Source organism: Apium graveolens, chromosome 5 (genome assembly GCF_009905375.1).
Source record: "Apium graveolens cultivar Ventura chromosome 5, ASM990537v1, whole genome shotgun sequence".
In the NCBI taxonomy this organism is placed as follows: domain Eukaryota; kingdom Viridiplantae; phylum Streptophyta; class Magnoliopsida; order Apiales; family Apiaceae; genus Apium; species Apium graveolens.
Genome location: NC_133651.1, coordinates 138,260,663 through 138,279,796, shown reverse-complemented (window position 1 = coordinate 138,279,796; position 19,134 = coordinate 138,260,663). Strand labels below are relative to the sequence as shown.

Genomic DNA, 19,134 nt, shown 5'->3' with positions numbered 1-19,134 from the left:
TGAACACCTCCAGAAACTTCCCGAACTGTCTATCCAGCTTTTGTTGCTGCAATCTCTTAGGAAAAGGTGGTGGAGGATAGAGCTGTTTCTCCCCTGTATTAGCCTCAGGCAGAGTGTGTTCAACAGTAGTCTTCCTTGGTTCCACCGCTTTCTCCTTTTGCTTAGATTCTTCATCTCTAACTTTAGCTTCGACTTCTTTTGCCTTTTCAGCATCAGCTACTTTTCCAGACCTTAAGGTAATAGCCTTGACTTGCTCTTTAGCTTCCTTCCTGCCTGGTACTTCCGTGTCACTGGGAAGAGTGCCAGGTTGACGATTGAGCACTGCATTGGCTAATTGACCGATTTGATTTTCCAAGGTCTTGATAGAAACCGCCTGACTCTTGCACAACAGCTTAAGTTCCTCAAAATCAGCACTAATAGGTGTAGCTGCACTTCCCTGTTGAGGATATGATTGCCTTGTAGCATACTGTTGTGGTTGCTGGAATCCAGGTGGGTTAAACTGTTTACTCACTCCTTGCTGATATGGTGGCTGAATAGCATTCTGATTATTCCCCCAGCTGAAATTTGGATGATTTCTGTTGTTAGGATGATAGGTCGCTGGCACAGGCTGCTGTTGTCGCTGATAATTATTCACATACTGAACAGATTCGTTGACAAGAGAACACTGATCCGTAGCATGAGAACCTGCACAAAGCTCATAAATCATAGCTATTTGATTAACTCCATACGTAGCCAAAGAATCAACCTTCATTGATAGCGCTTGGAGCTGGGCTGCAATAGCGGTGGCTGCATCAACTTCCAGAATACCTGCTACCTTGCCTGATGTCATCCTCTGAGTTGGGTTCTGATGCTCATTTGCAGCCATCATTTCGATAAGATTGTACGCCTCAGTATAGCTTTTAGCCCATAAGGCGCCTCCAGCTGCTGCATCGAGCATGGGCCGAGATTGGGCCCCCAAACCATTATAAAAACCAGTGATTACCATCCAATCCGGCATTCCATGATGTGGACATTTTCTCAACATTTCCTTGTAGCGTTCCCAAGCCTCGCACATAGATTCTGTAGGTTGCTGCGCAAACTGAGTAAGAGCACTCCTCATAGCAGCAGTCTTTGCCATTGGATAAAACTTCACCAGAAACTTTTGCGCAAGATCTTGCCATGTAGTGATTGACCCAGCTGGTTCAAAATGTAACCAGTCTTTAGCTTTATCCCTCAGTGAGAATGGGAAAAGCCTCAACTTGATAGCCTCATCAGTCACGCCATTATACTTAAAAGTGCTGCAGATCTCGACAAAATTCCTTATGTGCATGTTGGGGTCTTCAGTTGCCGCTCCTCCAAAAGAAACAGAATTCTGCACCATCTGAATAGTGCCCGGCTTGATTTCAAAGGTGTTAGCTTGAATAGCCGGATGAAGGATGCTTGACTGAATGTCATCAATTTTAGGCCGAGAAAAATCCATAAGAGCTGGATCAGCTTGAACAATACGATCTCCCATGTTTACTGGTTCTTTCTGCTCAGTTCCTGAATCCGAATCCTCAAAATCTAACTTCTCCGGTGTATCAAGAACTTCGTCTTTCTCCTCAGCTGTATCTAAGGTCCTCTTGCGAGCACGAGAACGAGTTTGCATAAACGCTTGCTAAAGTACCTGAAACACAACCGAAAAGAGTAATTAACTACTACGTCCTAATCACTGAGTCCTAATGACCAATGATGGTAAGTACATAAACTAAACAAATACGCTGAGTCCCCGGCAGCGGCGCCAAAAACTTGTTAGGGCGAAATCATGCACTAATATTCACGCAAGTATACGCGTTCACAAGTAATATAGAATACTTTCTAGTTCGTTCCCTCAGAGACTCAGACTAATTTATTGTCTAATTTAACTCACTCACCAATGTATGACTACTTCTCAATGTTAAGATAATAACACTTAAAATTGTTGATTAAATATTAACTATAATTAACTACTTAATTAACCACTTAACTAACACTTCAATTTATCAATAATAAAACACTCATGAGATCACAACTTCATTATTACTTCCTTCTATAACCATTGTTATTACCTTTAACATGTGACAGTGATGATATTAATCGAATAACACGAAACTGATAAAAGCCAACTTTCATTGTACTAATACCATTCTACCAAACATCCACAATTAAGATAGAAGTTGAATAGTCATCAATTATGTTGAGTTCCTATATGTCTACATAAATTGACAACACAACGATTTAAGCACAAGTTATTCCTTTTTGATTACATAGGGCAAATAAAACTGTTAGAGTTACCCACTAATCATGCACAACGTACATGAACCTATGCTAGCATGGCAAGTTCTAAATCTCAAGATCCACCGTCGCTTCACAAGAGATTAACACCCTATCTTATATGTTCGCGACGCACATAAGACGAATACGCACAACCAATACTAGATATCATGCAATCATCACATACTAAAGTATTAAACAATTAACTAAAGAATTCCATAATAAATCCGTTGCGACCCCATGATCACGATTAGCCCATAATAGAACTTATCGCTATCATGGGTTCATATGAAATCATAATAAACAAACACAAGAAAACAATAACTAGACTGATTATATTAAAACAGAGTACGTCACAAGAGTAAATAAGTCAAAGCAAGAAAACTAGCATCCAACGTTACAACGAAAAAAGAATCACAAGATTATATGCTTCTTCTTCGTTGCTGTGTGCTAAATCGGTCTTCTTCCTTATCTCCTTCGCTTCTTGCAAAACACAATCTAAAACATAATCTCCTCTTAATACTCTCTGAAAACGTCTCAAATCTACCTATATAATAGTCCCATAAAACTCAGATTATATAGAAGTTGGAAGCCAAACAGAAGTAGAAGTCTAAAATAATATATCTTTTTCCCCCGACCCTGCGCGGCCGCTCAGCATTTCTGCGCGGGCGCGCAAGGCTGCTGCGCGGCCGTTCAGCATTGCTGCGCGGGCGCGCAGGACCCTTCTGGAAAAATTCCAGGTTTGCTCCGTTTCTTCGCCGTAATCTGCCCGTTCTTTTCCTCTCGCAATGGTGAACACATGCCAAGGCTTATTCTTGATGATTCCTCCTCCGAAATGCAAATAATACCCTGAAATGCATAAACACTAGAAAAACGCATCAAATACACAAAATACTTGATTTCAAGACACCAATTTAAGCCATTTTAAGACGTTCTAAGTGGTATAAAATGCCACTTATCAATTATATCCTTTTCCTTTTCCAGTTCAGATTTAAGAAATTTATTCAATTTTAGCACTTCATCTCTAACATACAAAGCCTCGTCTCTTTCTTTCTGAGTTTGACGGAACATAACTAACTCTTTTTCTAAGTAGTCATTTCTGTTTTTAAGAGCAAGACTTTCAGATGTTAATCTTTTATTTGTTAAATTCTGATCTCTAAAACTAATGAACATGGTTTTCAGATATAATCTTATCTCATAAATATCATCAGTATGAAAAGCAAGAGTTGATTGAGGTACCTTCAATTCAGCAGCATCAGAACTGCTATCAGCATTTGCCATCAATGCATAGTTCACCTAATCTTCAGAATCTGAAGTGTCTGCCCAGTTTTTCTTCTTTGTGATAAGTGCCTGTCCTTTATCATTTTTTCCTCTCTTGCAGTCTGGAGAGATGTGGCCTCTTTCACCACAATTGTAGCATTTGACATTTGAGTTGTCTCCTCTGTCAGACTTTCCTCCTTTGCCTTCAGACTTTCTGAACCCTTTATTTTCAGAACTTCCACCTTTCCTAGAAAACTTCTTGCCTTTTCTGAATTTCTTGTAGGCAATCTTTGTGATACCCTTCACCATAAGAGCACATAGTTGCATCATCTCTGCATCAACATCAACTTCAGATAAATTTTCAGATTCTGAATCATCATCATCAGAATATGATGACTCTGAATCAGACTGTATGATGAGAGCCTTTCATTTGCCCCTCTTTGAGACAACCACTTTAGGAGATTCCTCCTCAGCTTTAAGAGCAGCTGTCTTTGACTTTCTTCCACGCCTTTTGCTCCTTTGATCCATCTCAAGTTCATGAGTCTTGAGCATACCATAAATTTCATCAAGAGTAGTTTCAACAAGGTCATAGTTGTCTCTTATGGTAGTAGACTTCAAATCCCAATTTTTAGGAAGAGTTAAAAGGAATTTTAGATTTGAATCTTCAAGATCATATTCCTTATCCACCAGTGACAGATCATTCAAGAGTTTGGCAAACCTGTCATATAAATCAGTTAATGACTCATTAGCTTTTGAGTCAAAGTGTTCATATTCTTGAGTGAGTATAGTCTTCCTATTCTTCTTAATTATATCAGTTCCCTGGCATCTTATCTCCAAAGCATCCCATATCTCCTTTGCAGTCTTGCATCCAATTACCCTGTTTGACATGACATTGTCAATTACACTATGAAGCAGATGTCTTACCCTTGCATCCTTGGCAATAGATGAGATATCTTCAGCTGTGTACTCACTTTTCTCCTTTGGTATCATCTTTGCTGGTTGATCAGCAACTGCAACAGAAAGCTTGGTAGGCTTATATGGTCCATCATTAATTCTATCAAGGTATCTTGGATCTGTGGCTTCCAGAAACATATCCATCTTTACCTTCCATATACTCAGATGCTCTCAGTATGGGAACCCTAATACAATCATATCGACTGTGAGTTTGATTATTTTGAGTATCTTGAGTTTTGGTGGGCTTTGGTGGAGTTTGTGTTTCTTCAAACATGATTGTAAACTGGATCTCACTGTTTGTAAATCAACAGAGAGGCTCTGATACCACTTGTTAGGTCACACAACATTATAGAAGGGGGTTGAATATAGTGTTTATACAATCAAATCGATTTCGAACACAAGTATGTAACAGTAATCAAGTATATTCAATATAATAAACTCTGTTACAATAGAACAGTTGTTCTCTCTCAATGATGAACAATATCACTAAGAGCTGCTAGGTTACAATGTATAATCTTTCTCGTGAATGATAACACCTATAGTATAAACCCTAAGCTGTGTTTATATAGTACACAGTTACAAGATATCTTCTAATTGATATGGAATATAATTACGTCTCCTAAAATATATCAATCAGATATTATCTTCTACAAGTATTCTAGTTGTCCAACTCTTCATGCATATCTTCTATTATTTTAGTCATGATCCTTTCCTGTAAATCAGCTGCATTCCTTATCTGAAGTATCCACACTTAAGTCCCGATATAAATCCTGACAGCCTTAAGTTCTGATATAAGTTCTGACTTCAGTAAGTTCTAATATTAAGTTCTGAAACTAAACACAACATATTAGACATGACATCATAAATATATCTAAAAATGACTATAGACAATTCCATTCTATATTAGTCTCATAATTTAAATTATATTAAAATAATATGCAGCATAGTTATTTGTATCATGTACGAATAATTGTGGTAATTTTAGTATTAGTGATATTATTAAGAATTGTTGTTCTAATTAATCAATGCTTATTTCTAAAATCACTAATATTGAAAGTTGACGTATTTTCTAAGTTATGTGTATAAAACTCTCAATATTTTATCCAAAGAGTGATTGCCATGTATATAAGTCATATATCCTATTGGTGCTTACTCAAGGATAATTATAAATATTAAGTGCTAGTATCTAACTCATAGATATTTAGTATTTATTTATTTAGTATTTATTTTGGGTAGTTTGGATTATTGAAATTGAAGCAATTCAATGATTTTATTTGCTCCATAATTCAAACTAACTTAAAATAGATAAGCAGCATGATTGATTATAACTTAATTTGTCAATAATTGATATCTAGTATATTGATTGTAACTTGTGTGTTATAAGTCAATTATGAGATTTCGGTTTTAGTGAATTTAGCAATTTTTACATCTCAAGAATTCACTGAAATCAAAATCATGATAGTATCATGATTAGTTGTATGCTAATTTCTTGACATATATCAGTTAATGATATTTAGTTAAGAGTTAAACTATGAACTAATTGTGAAGTATTAGTATTTGTGACATTACTTAGAACTCCTCTAAGTAATCAATGCTTATCTTCAGTCACTTATACTAATATAGAAAGTGTAGAAATTTTTCTTAAGTACAACTATAGTTAAAATGTTTAATTGCTTTATTAGAATTAACCATATGTTGTCAAGTTAGAATAGTTTTTATACTTATTTGCAAATTCCTAAACACTTTGATAATAGATGCAATACTCAATGGATCAAAGTATATGGAACTTAGAATATTTTTCTAAGATTGCAAACAAGTCAATGTTGGTTAATGTTGCTTTATTTATCGAACCAATATTGTCTAAGATATTATAGTTGTTAGGAGTTAACAATTGTATAGAATATGAAATTGAATGTTGATGTCTTTTTGATAGATAATTGGTATTTAATTCATTGATATCTTATTTTAATATATAAAATATGATGCAACATAATTATTGGTATCTAAAGTACTTGAAAAGTATCAGACAATGATATATTGTTAATATTTTGTTGCAGATAATTGTGACATTTTGAGTTCTAGTGAATTTATATGAGTTGCTATATCTGAAAGATTGACTATAATTTGAAATCAGCAGCATAGTCAGTCTTATTAAGGTTATTTATCAATAAACAATTTTGTTGATCATAATCTTACAAAGATAGATTATGGAGCTTTTGACATGAATGAGAATTGCTTAGACTTTACCCTAAGTGATCAATGTTTTTACAAAAACTCATTCATATTAAAAGACAAAATCTTTCTTTCTCTTCTTAATACTGCTAGGTCATCAGTCTGTGTCTTATCAAATTATTTATCTTTTTAGGCATAAAAACAGATTTGTGCACTCGAACAGTTTTAGGAGAAAATCAAACTTCTTTCTAAAGTGGTGATTGCTTATTTCATTAAAATCTTTTAAAATCACTATTGTACATCATTTCTCTCAAAAGATTAAATGCATAATTTTCATTCTTTATAGATCTTAAGTGCATTTTATCTCTATATTGCCATATGCTCTGTATGCAGGTTCAGCCTCCAATGGAATTCTTTCATTTGATAGTCATGAGGTTTAAAACCCACAACTTTTATCCCGGACTGTAAAGATAAACACATAAACAGAACCAACCAACACACTCTTACCACTAAAATGAAGTATGAATGAGCGTGAGGGAGAAAGTGCCTTAGTGCACCACATAAGGAAGGTTCTGAAGTCAAACCAGCAGCTTTGTCTCCTACAAAGTTGAGATATATCGAAACTGAGACAACTGCTAGCCCCCATACATCTTCTCAAAAAGATGTAATGGCTGAAAAGGCACAAAACAGTTACTAGATTCATCCTCTCAACATGATGCGTCTATTGAAATTTTCATGTCGGTCAGGGTATCCGATGTAGTGTCACCACCTCAAACATAAACAATTCTTGACGCACAAGGAAATGTTACACACATAAAGGATGAGTTGACGGAAACAAGAGTTTCGACCATTTTACGGTCAGATTCGATTGATCAAGGTTCTTTAATGGACCAATTGCCTTTACAGGTGTTAGGAGAGGATACTGATCCAATAGCCATATGTCAGTGGTCAGTGTCTACCTCCCCAGGCTTAAATCCCCTGGATGTATCTACGGATAGTGGATCTGACATAGGTGCAGATCGGCAACTTGTTGACAATGATTCATATATTACTTGATAAGTCACAAGGAAATGTCTTCATAAACATTAGAAGGGAACTTTGATCTTTATGCTAAATTCTTTGGATCATTATTTTCCGTCCCAGAGTTTAAATCTGGAACCCCAAAAGGGAAACTAGCAACTTGTAGATTATGACTCAGATTCATCTGACGAGTCTAATAAGGATGGGGATTTGCGAACTCCCATTGCACCACCTGTGACCTCCTTAAGGATGGCTAAGGTGATTTTCCTTGCAGGTACAGCTGGATTTTAGAGCTATGAGAGGAGTGATACACTTGTGAGAATGAGTGTAAACACGAGTGGAGAGAAGAGTGAAACCCTTGTGAGGTACATGAAATAGAATCACACACTCACAGTGAGGAAGAAAGAGAACCGCCATATCCCATTCCCTATCCCTAAACACTGGTTCTTGATACTTCGGGTCTCGAATCTGTTTATGATTGGAACCTAACTCTTAGGGACCTAACATTTACAGATTGGATTAGAGTACTTCGAGACCTAACCAGTGGGATCTAACAATTGGTAACAATTGGTGATCTTACATTTGGGAGGTATAAGGACTTGGGAAGATTGGTGAACATGATGATCAACAGTGAAGTCATACTTAAAGCATTTAAAGGGACATGGTTGATCAGACTATGACTTGTTATTTCTTTTCCAACCAAGTGAAATATGAGAACTCCTTCAGATGACAACATAAATTCCTTCTCTAAGGGGGAGATAAAAGCTTATATAATAGTTTGGAGGATTCCTCAACTAAGGGGAGAAATAGCAGGGAGGAGGAAAAAGGTAAAGCATATGTAAACTACACCACACCATTATTGTTTGTAACTACAAATCCTATTGTACGGGAGAGGTGATAAACACAAGGTGATTTCCTAGTGATCAGAAGAAGTGGCTTGGTTCATCACTATTCTTCATAAGGGAAGAAGCTCTTTTCCAAAAGGGGAGTACCATTAGTTCTTATATGCGGATCCTATTGTACGGGAGAGGTGGTAGACGAAGGTGATCTCCTTTAAGCAGTTGATTCTCATAGGGGTAGAAGCTAGAGAGATATGAGCTTCTCAATAAGAAATGTGGTTGTACAAAAGAAGTTGATGATGATTATTTCAAGACTGAGAAGTATTATCTGGCAGAGATTTGAAAAACCAAGGAAATGAAAATGAAACTACTTGAAGATCAGTTCAGTGCTAAAGGAACAAGCATCTTTCATTTTAGTTACTCAAGAAATCTGGAAATGCAGTATTTGATCCAGATTACCAGTAGCATTATTTACAAGTCCTGGTACATTACTTTTTCTAGTTGTTAGTTGAGTTATCCTCTCTATTTAATTTGTTTATTAGGATTAACAATCTAATAGGGGGAGATTGTTGGTGAGATTGTGTAGCTGTATGAAGAGTTACGTGATAACTCAACACGATAACAACACTAGAACAAGACAGGTCAATAATACTACATCTACACAAGAAATCAGGAAGAATGAAGACAAGGAAAATACAAAGAATCAGAAGATTAGAAGAAGGCCTAAATTCTTTCTACAAGTCACTGAAAGAAGTTCATTAATATGATCATGCCTCAGTGAAGAACAAAGGTTAAAGACTTTCAGGATTTCAGAAATGTTGAAGATTCAGTATACAAGTGCTACCGGAAGATTTCAGTCTATTGGCATTGACTGAAGATAGACAGTGTTCGAAGCATAGGAATCTGAAGAATTGAAGACAGGGTATAGACAGAGGTTAATGAAGACGTTGTCTAAAGTACCATAAAGGATTCCGGTGAAAGTACAGTTGTTTATTAACAATCAGTGTCTGAAGCGATAAAGTTGAGGCAAGCTTAACAATTTAATCAAGGCCATAATACGAAGACCTGAATCGGGGTTAGTCGTCTGTAAACCAGACCAGTTGCACTAGGCGTCAACAGCTCGTGAAAGGAATCTGGGTATTATTTATAGAAGAATTGTTAAGTTGAGGAACGTACTTGGATTAAACATTTATATGTTAAAGTACGATAAGTGGTGTGCGGGGTATACAGCTAAACAGCTCAGGGGACTGACGAAGCTCAAAGTTTAATTGGTTAATTAAATAAATTTATTTAAAGGACTTTAATATAATTTATTTAATAAACTTAAATTGATTTATCTTATAAACTTTAAATAAGTTTATTTTATAAATCTAAATTAGTTTACTTATATAAGTTATATTTAAGTTTATTTTATAAATTAATTTAGTTACAATTTAAACTTAAAAAGAAAAAGAAAAAAAAAGAAAAGAAAAGAAAAGAAAAAAGAAAAGAAAAAAAAAAGCAAAATAGAAATAAACTAATAAACAAACGTGTATAAGAAAATTGTTTGTCTGTGGTTTATAAAAGGTATAGTAAACCAAGTGTATATGCTGTCGCCACAGGAAATGTATCCCCCCTGGTCGCCATAAGCAGGCTGTGTAGTTTTGTTTTACTAACATTGTCGCCACATAGAAGTTGTACTTGATCGCCACAGAAAACTTCTCTCCTCAGCCACACATTTTATTGGATAAAGTCTACACTTTGCAGCAGAAGAAAATAGAGCCATTCATTTTTTTTGGGATTCAATTATGTTCATCTTCTCTCCCAAAAGAGAAGTGAAAATGGCAGTATTGATTTATAGAGAAGCTCAAACTTCTTGTTTATCCGTTTAACTTCTCATCGGAGTAACGTTATAATGCCCGATTTAACTCTTATATATTCATAAGGGCATTATAATCGTTACCCGGTAATTAAATCCTTAGACAAAAAAAAGCTAGATTATTGTATAGGATTTGATTTATAAATATTTGTAGAAGCTAGGAACTTTGTTGTTCTTAGATTGTAGCCGGTTAATTTATTTACCGGAGTGTAGCAACACCCCTCGAGGATTTATATACGAATATATATTTCCCCGAATATCTTGTGTACCTTGTTTTTATCGTTCCAAACACTATTCCTCTCAAGAACACGAAACCACTAACTGAGCACTAAGTATTTTATCCGCTAAAGATTCGAAAGAATTTTTAATTTAGTGATTATCGTATTCAACCCCCCCCCCTTCTACGATAATTCGGGACCCAACAATTGTTACTTGATTTTCGATCAAATCACGATCTCAGAGACAGGTTTAATCGATCAAATCACTTTTTCCATCGTTATTTGGTGATATTTTAGTAGAATTTCTTGATTTCTAGTTGAAATCTGTTGTTTGTGATATGATAAGATGTGTCAATTCAACGCTTACAAAGTGTTTGTCTGATTAAATCGAATAGGATTGCTTTGATTTTGCTGATGCACCATGATAGGTTACAATAGTACAGTTAGACCTACAATTCGACCTCAGATGTCTTTTGCAAATGTTGTGACTGGTAATAATGGTAGCAGTAGTAATCAAACACCACCACCACCATTTGAAGAAGAAGTTTCTATATAATCTAATCTACATCCTCTATATTTGCAAAACATTGATCATCCAGGCCTAGTTCTTATTTCCAAGAAACTAACTGGAACAGAGAACTTTGGACCTTGGAAGAGATCTATTACTATTGCTTTATCTGCCAAGAACAATCTTGGATTAGTTAGTGGTACATATCCTAAGCCTGAAGAAAACTCACCTCTGAAATCACAATGGGACAGAGTTAATGACATGGTGATTAGTTGGATTTTAAACACTGTATCAGATGAGATAAGCAATGGAATGTATTTTGTTACTTCAGCTCAAGAAATGTGGGAAGAGCTTCATGGATAATTTTCCAGTGTGAATGGTCATAGGGTTTATCACAAATTGAAGAATTTATGGGATGAATATTCAGCTTTAGAACTAGTAAATGCTTGAAAATGTGGATGTACTTGAGGTTTTGCAAAGCTACAAGAAGAAAGGGAACAAAGAAAGAAACTACTTCAGTTTCTTATGGGATTGAATGATAGTTATGTTGTGGCCAGAGGTCAAGTGTTAATGATATCTCCTTTTCAAAGTTTGTCTCAGGCTTTTTCTCTCATAAAACAGGATGAAAAGCAGAGGCAAGGTAGTCATGTTCCTAGTGTTTTCTTGGGTTCAGTATCTGATTTTAATAGTAATGCACAAAAATCTGTCAATCCATCTGGAAGTTTCAATAAATCCTTTGGTATTTCTAAATATGGATTGAAGTGTTCTTATTATCATAAGGAATGACATCTCAAGGAACAATGTTTAAACTCATTGGGTATCCAGAAAAGAAGAAAGGAAAAGGGAAATTTCAGAATCATAATACATCTACCACTACTTCTACTATTGCCTCTGGTTTCAGGCAGTTACCTCAAGCTTTAAATGTTTCCAGCCCAGCTTATCCACAGAGTTTTTCTGGACATCCATCAATGCAGGGTATTTTACAGACTCCCATTTCAGCTTCTGGGAGGTCATAATCTGTAAACTCTCCAAGTATTGAGCAATTGCAGAGTCAAATGACACAAATGAATCAGATGATGATGCTCATGATAAATAAGCAGAATTACTCTTCTCATGAGGATCATGTCAATACCATGGCAGGTATGGTATACAGTTTTCATACATATTCATTCCAACATTCCACACACTTATGGATTGTTGATACTGGAGCTTCAAGCCACATGTGTTCTAATAGAAATCTTTTGACAAATATTAAATTCGTATCACAGCCTTATCATATTGCTCTTCCAAATAAACACATAATCTCTGTCACACAAATAGGAACAGTGTTTTTAACTCCTTCAATCATACTTAAGGATGTATTATTTGTTCCTGATTTTCATAGAAATTTGCTATCTATTTTTTAAACTAACACAAGATCATGCTTGTGTTGTTTCTTTTCTGGAAAATAAATGTATTTTTCAGGACCAGAAGCATCAGAAAGTGCTAGCTACTGGTAATCAATTTCAAGGACTTTACTACTTCACTCATTCTCCTTCATTTTCTGTAAGCATTGTTGATCCTGTTGCTTCCCCAGTTATCAGTCCTTCATTTTCTTCAAATGTAACTACTGTTTCTCCAATTTCTGTATCAAAACTTTGGCATATGAGGTGTAATAACCCCAAAAATTTTGGACTTTTTGTAACCCTTATGAATAGTGATTTTGTTGATTATGCTGATTAAGAAATTTTTCATGTCACACTATGTAGGAATTCTTTTATTGATATTTTGAGATCTTATTACTACTCCATAGGGTATATAAGTGTATGTAAAGATCGTCAGAATCCAAATTCGAACACTTTGATTTTTCCCGAAAATCCACCAGATACCGAAAGAATTGAATATAAGGTAACATGATTAGAAGGATTTAAATTCAAGGATTATAAGAGAGGATCATAAAGGAATATAAAAGATTATAAAAGGTTTAGGGGAACCCAAGTAATGAGATCCCGGATATGATCCTTCAAACGATCAATGAGCACGAGAGTTAAGCGAACCGTAAAACAAATAAATGACCAAGGGGAAAGCACATAAAAGTAGAATGGGTAGGAAGCTTCCAAAAGAAGCTAAAACATGTGGTTAAAGGTTAAGACACCCTTACACCACAAGAAGTGGACATGTGGCATATTGATGATGCAAGCAATGATGTAATCAAAAAGCAAAAGCAAGACATTTTGCAAGGTTGATTTACAACCAAGTAAATTCATTTCACTTTCCAAAAAATCAACCAAGCACCATTCATCTTCTCTCCCCCATTTCAAGCTTCAAAGCTCTCGGCCAAAACAAACCCAACAACTTCAAACTATCATATCTCCTTCAATACTCACTCAAATATTGTGTTATATAGCTCGTTGGAAAGGTATTGAGATGGCCTATAACTCCTCTTCACAAGTCTCGTCCAAATAAGTATGGTAAGACCCTCATTTTTACAGTTCTTTCAATCATACTTTTAGAAACTTCAAAGCCTAACTTTGTGTTCTTGATTTCTTTGGAAAGATCAAGCTTGTAGGAGGCTCCCTAAGGATTCCTAGAAACTTAACACCTCTCAAGGAAGGTATAAAATTCAAACCATAGCCTTTAATTTTATTATTAGTGAGTTTGATGGTTGGTTTTCTAAATGGGAAGCATGATCTTTGATTATTAGTAGTTTGATTTGAATTTGGAGTGATTTGGTGAATGAATCTTGTTATAGTTAATAGAACTTGATTGTGGTTGGTTGAGATGAAGAATCTGGAGAATAAGGACTGGTATAGTATTATTTAGTTGAGGTTTTGATATGTTAATAATTGTGGGTTGTTTGGTGAGGTTTTGGTGTAGTGAGAAACTTGGAAAACTCGTAAACATAGTCGTCGTAATGCCCGTTTTTCTTAGACTGTTGTACATGAATCTCGGACCAGATAACTCACTGACCAATCTGTAAATTTTCCATTTTTAGCTAGATCATGTCGTAAGCTTCATTTTGGTATGTGGTTCGCTTAGATCCGATTTACGGTTTAGGAGAAACGACCGTTTTAAGTTATGGTGTTTCGCGAACGAACCTTTACCCCTCGCTTAATTTTGAAACCTTGTTTAAGGCCCTTAAAAGACTAATTGGATTACGAAACAATTATGTAAGGTGGTTAGACATTTGGTAGAGTATTCGCGAAAGAGTCGCCTTAAAATTCGTAACGGTTAATTTATTAAAATTGGTGGAGATGAGGGTACGCAAGCGATTAATGCAAATCGTTAAGTGTATAAGCGACCGTAAGCGACCGTTAGGGTATGAGTGAGTTTTGACTAGTTTCTTAAGCGACCGTGGTCTAATTCCGGATTATGTTGTTGTTCATAGGTTACCGGACCCAGTCTAAGCTAAGTCTATCCCGGAACACTCAGGCAAGTTTTCTACCTGTTATACTGTTGTTGTGATGTAATATATTGATGCATTATCTTGAGATAAGTGCATGGTTATTATTAGCAAAGTCTTGCGATATATTGGAGCATGTGATATGATATTTATATGCATGCCGGTTTTGTAATCTTGATATTCTATTATCATTTCAAATGCTTATAAGTTGTATAATACCTATGCTAAAGATAAGCAGTAGTTGCATATACCCTTAGTATAGGGGACCCAAAGGTGAACAATTTTCTAAACCGGGAGTCGATGTTCCCGAGTATAATATATATATATATATATTATATATATATATAGTTTTCTATAACTAGTAATCGAATAAGGTATATTCGATAGTTTTGAATAATAAGCAAACTTATTTCGATTATTCCAATAAAGATTGTACTTTCGTATAAGTATATCTTTTGTTATTTTTTATTCATTTCAAGTATGAGTTTTAAAACTTCTACTTCAAATATTTTTATAAAGATTATCCTTATGGGAATATTATTTAAATAATAATATTCAGATATTTCCTAATATATCGGGATTGATTTAATTTTTTTTATCATCATTACTCTAAACATTCTTTAAAATGTTTTCGAGTCTTCAAAATGATTTTAAAAGTTAGAGCGGATCCCAAAACTCATTTTCAAATTTAATATCTTCCTTTCGAAGGGGACTTGAATACTCGCTCAAAAAATCTGAGGGATCCGGCTCTGTGGTGTATTTTATATTCGCAACGAGGTTTTTGTTTTGAGAAAACAATTTGATTACTTGCCCAACGTTCGGTAATTAAGTCCATCTAATTGAGTCGGCATAAGCGATAGGCCGGGGTACGGTCTATGAAGGTGTAAGAGGCTGGGTGACAGTCCATCCACGCGTGAGTAGCCGGTTAACGGTCTAGCGCGAGGTCCTAATGCGGCCAGGGTGATGACCGGCGAGAAATTCATCCATCTACAGTAGAAAAGGTTACTTAATGGGTATCTTTGCCTGATCAGCAAGATATCGGGTTTATGCCAAAATTCTTTTCTTTCCAAATTCATTGGATATTACAACTCTGTTCTTACTTTACATGACAGAGGTTTTCAGGAAATGTATGAGAGATATATATGGATATATATATCGGGACTTAATGAAGTATCTCATAACTTCATTTCTTTCAAATGATATTTCAAAGATTGGATCTATTCAAGTCTTATCTTGTAGTCCCATCTATGTGATAAACTTTTGAAACTAATTATAACTTGAACGGTGGTAGTTTAAGTAGTATTCGGAAGAGATATAAGTATATTGGAGTATCTTGTAACTTCATCTTTTCAACTTATATCTAGTAAATGATTATCTTATGCATGACAAAGATTTTCAGAAAAATGTTGAGACAAGGTTAGATATATGAGATCACCTTGCAACGATATTTTATACAGTTATAAACTGGAACTTTATGTATATTATACATGTCAGAGGATTTTAAAAATTTGAGAAGTATATATGTATATATATACTGAATATTTTGCGACTTCGTCGCATTAAGATATCAAACTTGGTTCATTTCTTCTTGACCAAGACTTTTATGAGTACTATGAGAATGCTCATATATTGTTAGTTACTATACATATTATTTCGGTGGGTTTGTTGCTCACCCTTGATTTCTTCTTTCATCATACAATAACAGATAGACAAGATGAACAAGATCAAGCTCCCAATTCGTGAGCGGTTAGGAAACGTTCCGCAGTTTCCTGTAGGCGTTGATGCCGTTGTAGCTGAGGTAGGAACTACCAATAGGCTAGGATTTCAACTTTTGTTGTGCCAGACTTATGTATATTTATGAATTGTAATAATGGCAAGGAATATGTAAATTTATTTAGAAACCCTTTGAGGTGTAATGGCTTATAATTATGGAATAAAATGACTTGTGTTATTTTTGGATATTCATCTCTGAGACTATAACTTGTGGTGTGTGTGTATATTGTGAGGTCACAGTACGTAGTAGTTGGTTGATTATTAAGATTAAGTATTATTAACGGAAATGGAACTCGTGACAACCCGGATCCCCGACCCCGGATTTGGGGGTGTTACAGAAATGGTATCAGAGCTAAGCGTTATAAACCTCAGAGATGAAGTGACGTTAAAATAATAAGTTCACTAAGATAATAAGAACTCTTGCCAAGTTCATAGTCGGACTACCTAACATAGTACTGATAGTTAAAACCCTTATGGGAACCCTTATAAATATTGTGATAGAAGCGTAATTCATTATCGTATATGGTAGCGGGATTCCGAACCCTGAGGTTGAGGAGCAACAACACGATGATGTTTTATTAGTTATTGGAGATCAGATTGTGGATCTGATAGAGCGTCCTAACACGGGACTGGATGATGTTCATATTGAGGATATAGCGGTTGAGGATGTTGTCCTAGAAGGGATTATTGCTGAGAAGGATCTCGTGGAGGATCCTGACAAGAATGAATAAGGGACCACTGAGGAATTGATGACCATGGTTAGGGCGACTACCAGAGGTAGGATTGGCAGGTCACTACCGGAGGTTCGTTCAAGTTTGTAAAGATAGTAGCCCCTTTAACGCGGCTTACTCATAAGACTGAGAAGTTCGAATGGACAGAGAAATGCGAGAACAACTTTTAAGAACTAAATCAAAGGTTGGTGATGGCCCCTATGTTGGCGTTGCCGGATGGAAAAGGAGATTTTGTGATGTGTAGTGATGTTTCGCATAAGGAATTAGGGTGCTTCTTATACAGCACAGCAAGGTAATCGCGTACGCGTCAAGAAAATTAAGGGAATATAAAATTCGATGTCCCCACCCATGAGCTTGGGCTCGTGGCAATAGTTTTGCCCTAAGGATTGGAGGCACTACTTGTATGGAGAGAAGTGCGAGATTTACACAAGACATAAGTGCTCTAGTGCATTTTCATGCAGAAAGAGCTCAACATGCGCCAGAGTAGGTGGTTAGAGCTAATCAAGGATTTCGATTATGAGATTCTTTATCATCCAGGGAAAGCCAAAATGGTGGCTAATGCCCTTAGTATAAAAGAGAGACTCAAGATGAAAATGTCTTTGGGAGAGTTGATAAGATATTTTGAGAAAATGAAAATAGAAGTGAAGGTAACCGGAGCCGGTACCGAAAAGCTGTTTGAGATTGCAATACAGCCCGAATTATTGGAAAAGATCATATTGTACCAAGAAAAAGTGATGAATGAAGGCAGAGAGCCAACAAATAGAGAAGAGATTAATACCGAGAAAGATGATAAGGGAATAATGAGGTATTCTTACAGAATTTGGGTTCCAAACGTTCAAGAGTTTAAGGACGGAATCTTAGATGATAGCCATAGTTTGAGGAATAAGATTAAGGGAAAACCCTGAATGTGATAATCAGGGAGGTCGCAATCAAGATGTAAGGAACCCAGAACATAATGAAGTGGAAAACAAGGATTTTTAACGTATAAGATAACCCTAATTATGGGAGAAGGATGAAACATTTCATACTGACAAAACAGAAGTCGAGTAAGGAAAGGAGACCCGAGACGGTACTCATATACGGCAATTCATGGACCTGTCTAAACAGAACTTAGACTATTATCCCCAACGACCACCCTGAGGAAACAATGCGGTGGGAAATTCTTTCAGGACCTTTAAGTCGCTAAGCTCTCAGAGTTCCAAGGAACAAGTTGACCCAGTCGAGGCAAGAGCCTGGTCAAAGGAAATAGAGGAATTAATTGAGATTCTAAATGATTGAAGGAGCGCAAAAGACTATTTTTCCACTCACCTTCCTAAGAGAGAGGCCACCCGCTGGTGAAAGGCCAAGGAAGGCACGGAGCCAGAGGTTATAATTAACTGATTAAAGTTCAGTCAATTGTTTTCGGGAAAGTTCTTCCCAAGGATAAGGAGATAGTGTAAAAGCTTTAGAGCTGGAATAAAGGCGGACAAGTATGATGAATCATGAATCTAGGTTGTGAAAGTCATCAAGGTTCGTCTAAAGGACACGAATCCAGAATGACAGGATGTTTGAAATCAATGCTTATATTGTGTTGGTTCATGAAATGATGGTAAGAGAAAGGAAAATAAAAAGAAACTGAAGTGGAATGGAATATAAAGGCAATAGAGTTTGAGGAATGATAAGGGAGTTGGGTATGAGGAAACCCTAAAGACTCATAGCAATAGAAATAGAAAAGTATGTAATCGTCAGGATGAGCGTGATTCACCATGAGTTAAAATTGATGGTTGAAGGCATAAGAGATACATATATTTTATCCCCTTTAAGTTGGGAGGACTCGAGGAAACTTTGAGATAGATCAATGGATTAATAGGGAAACACGAATGGACTGAGGAGACATGATAACAAGAAATAGGAAAATGGGATGAAGGAAGTGACCTTCAAGAATGTGAAGTGTATGTAAGACCTGTGACTTGATGCCCAAAAAGAGAAACACCAAGTATAGAAGATATCTCAACATTGAGATGACTGTTGAGATAAACAACAAAAATAAATGAGGATTTAGTGAAAATAAGTTCACATTGAACACGACCAATATCTTCCAGAACGTCCCTGCTATCATTACCAAATTGAGCAAGAAAAGTGAATAACCATTGTTATCTTTTGGAGGCC

General features: G+C 35.9%; 1 non-coding gene across 1 annotated transcript; it reads left to right on the top strand.

Annotated features, from left to right (window-relative positions):
- Nucleotides 1–995: 995 nt before the first annotated feature.
- LOC141662576 (small nucleolar RNA R71) lies at nt 996–1,102 on the top strand. Its single transcript, XR_012550684.1, has one exon. It is a non-coding gene; the product is annotated as a small nucleolar RNA R71 (small nucleolar RNA).
- Nucleotides 1,103–19,134: the final 18,032 nt, after the last annotated feature.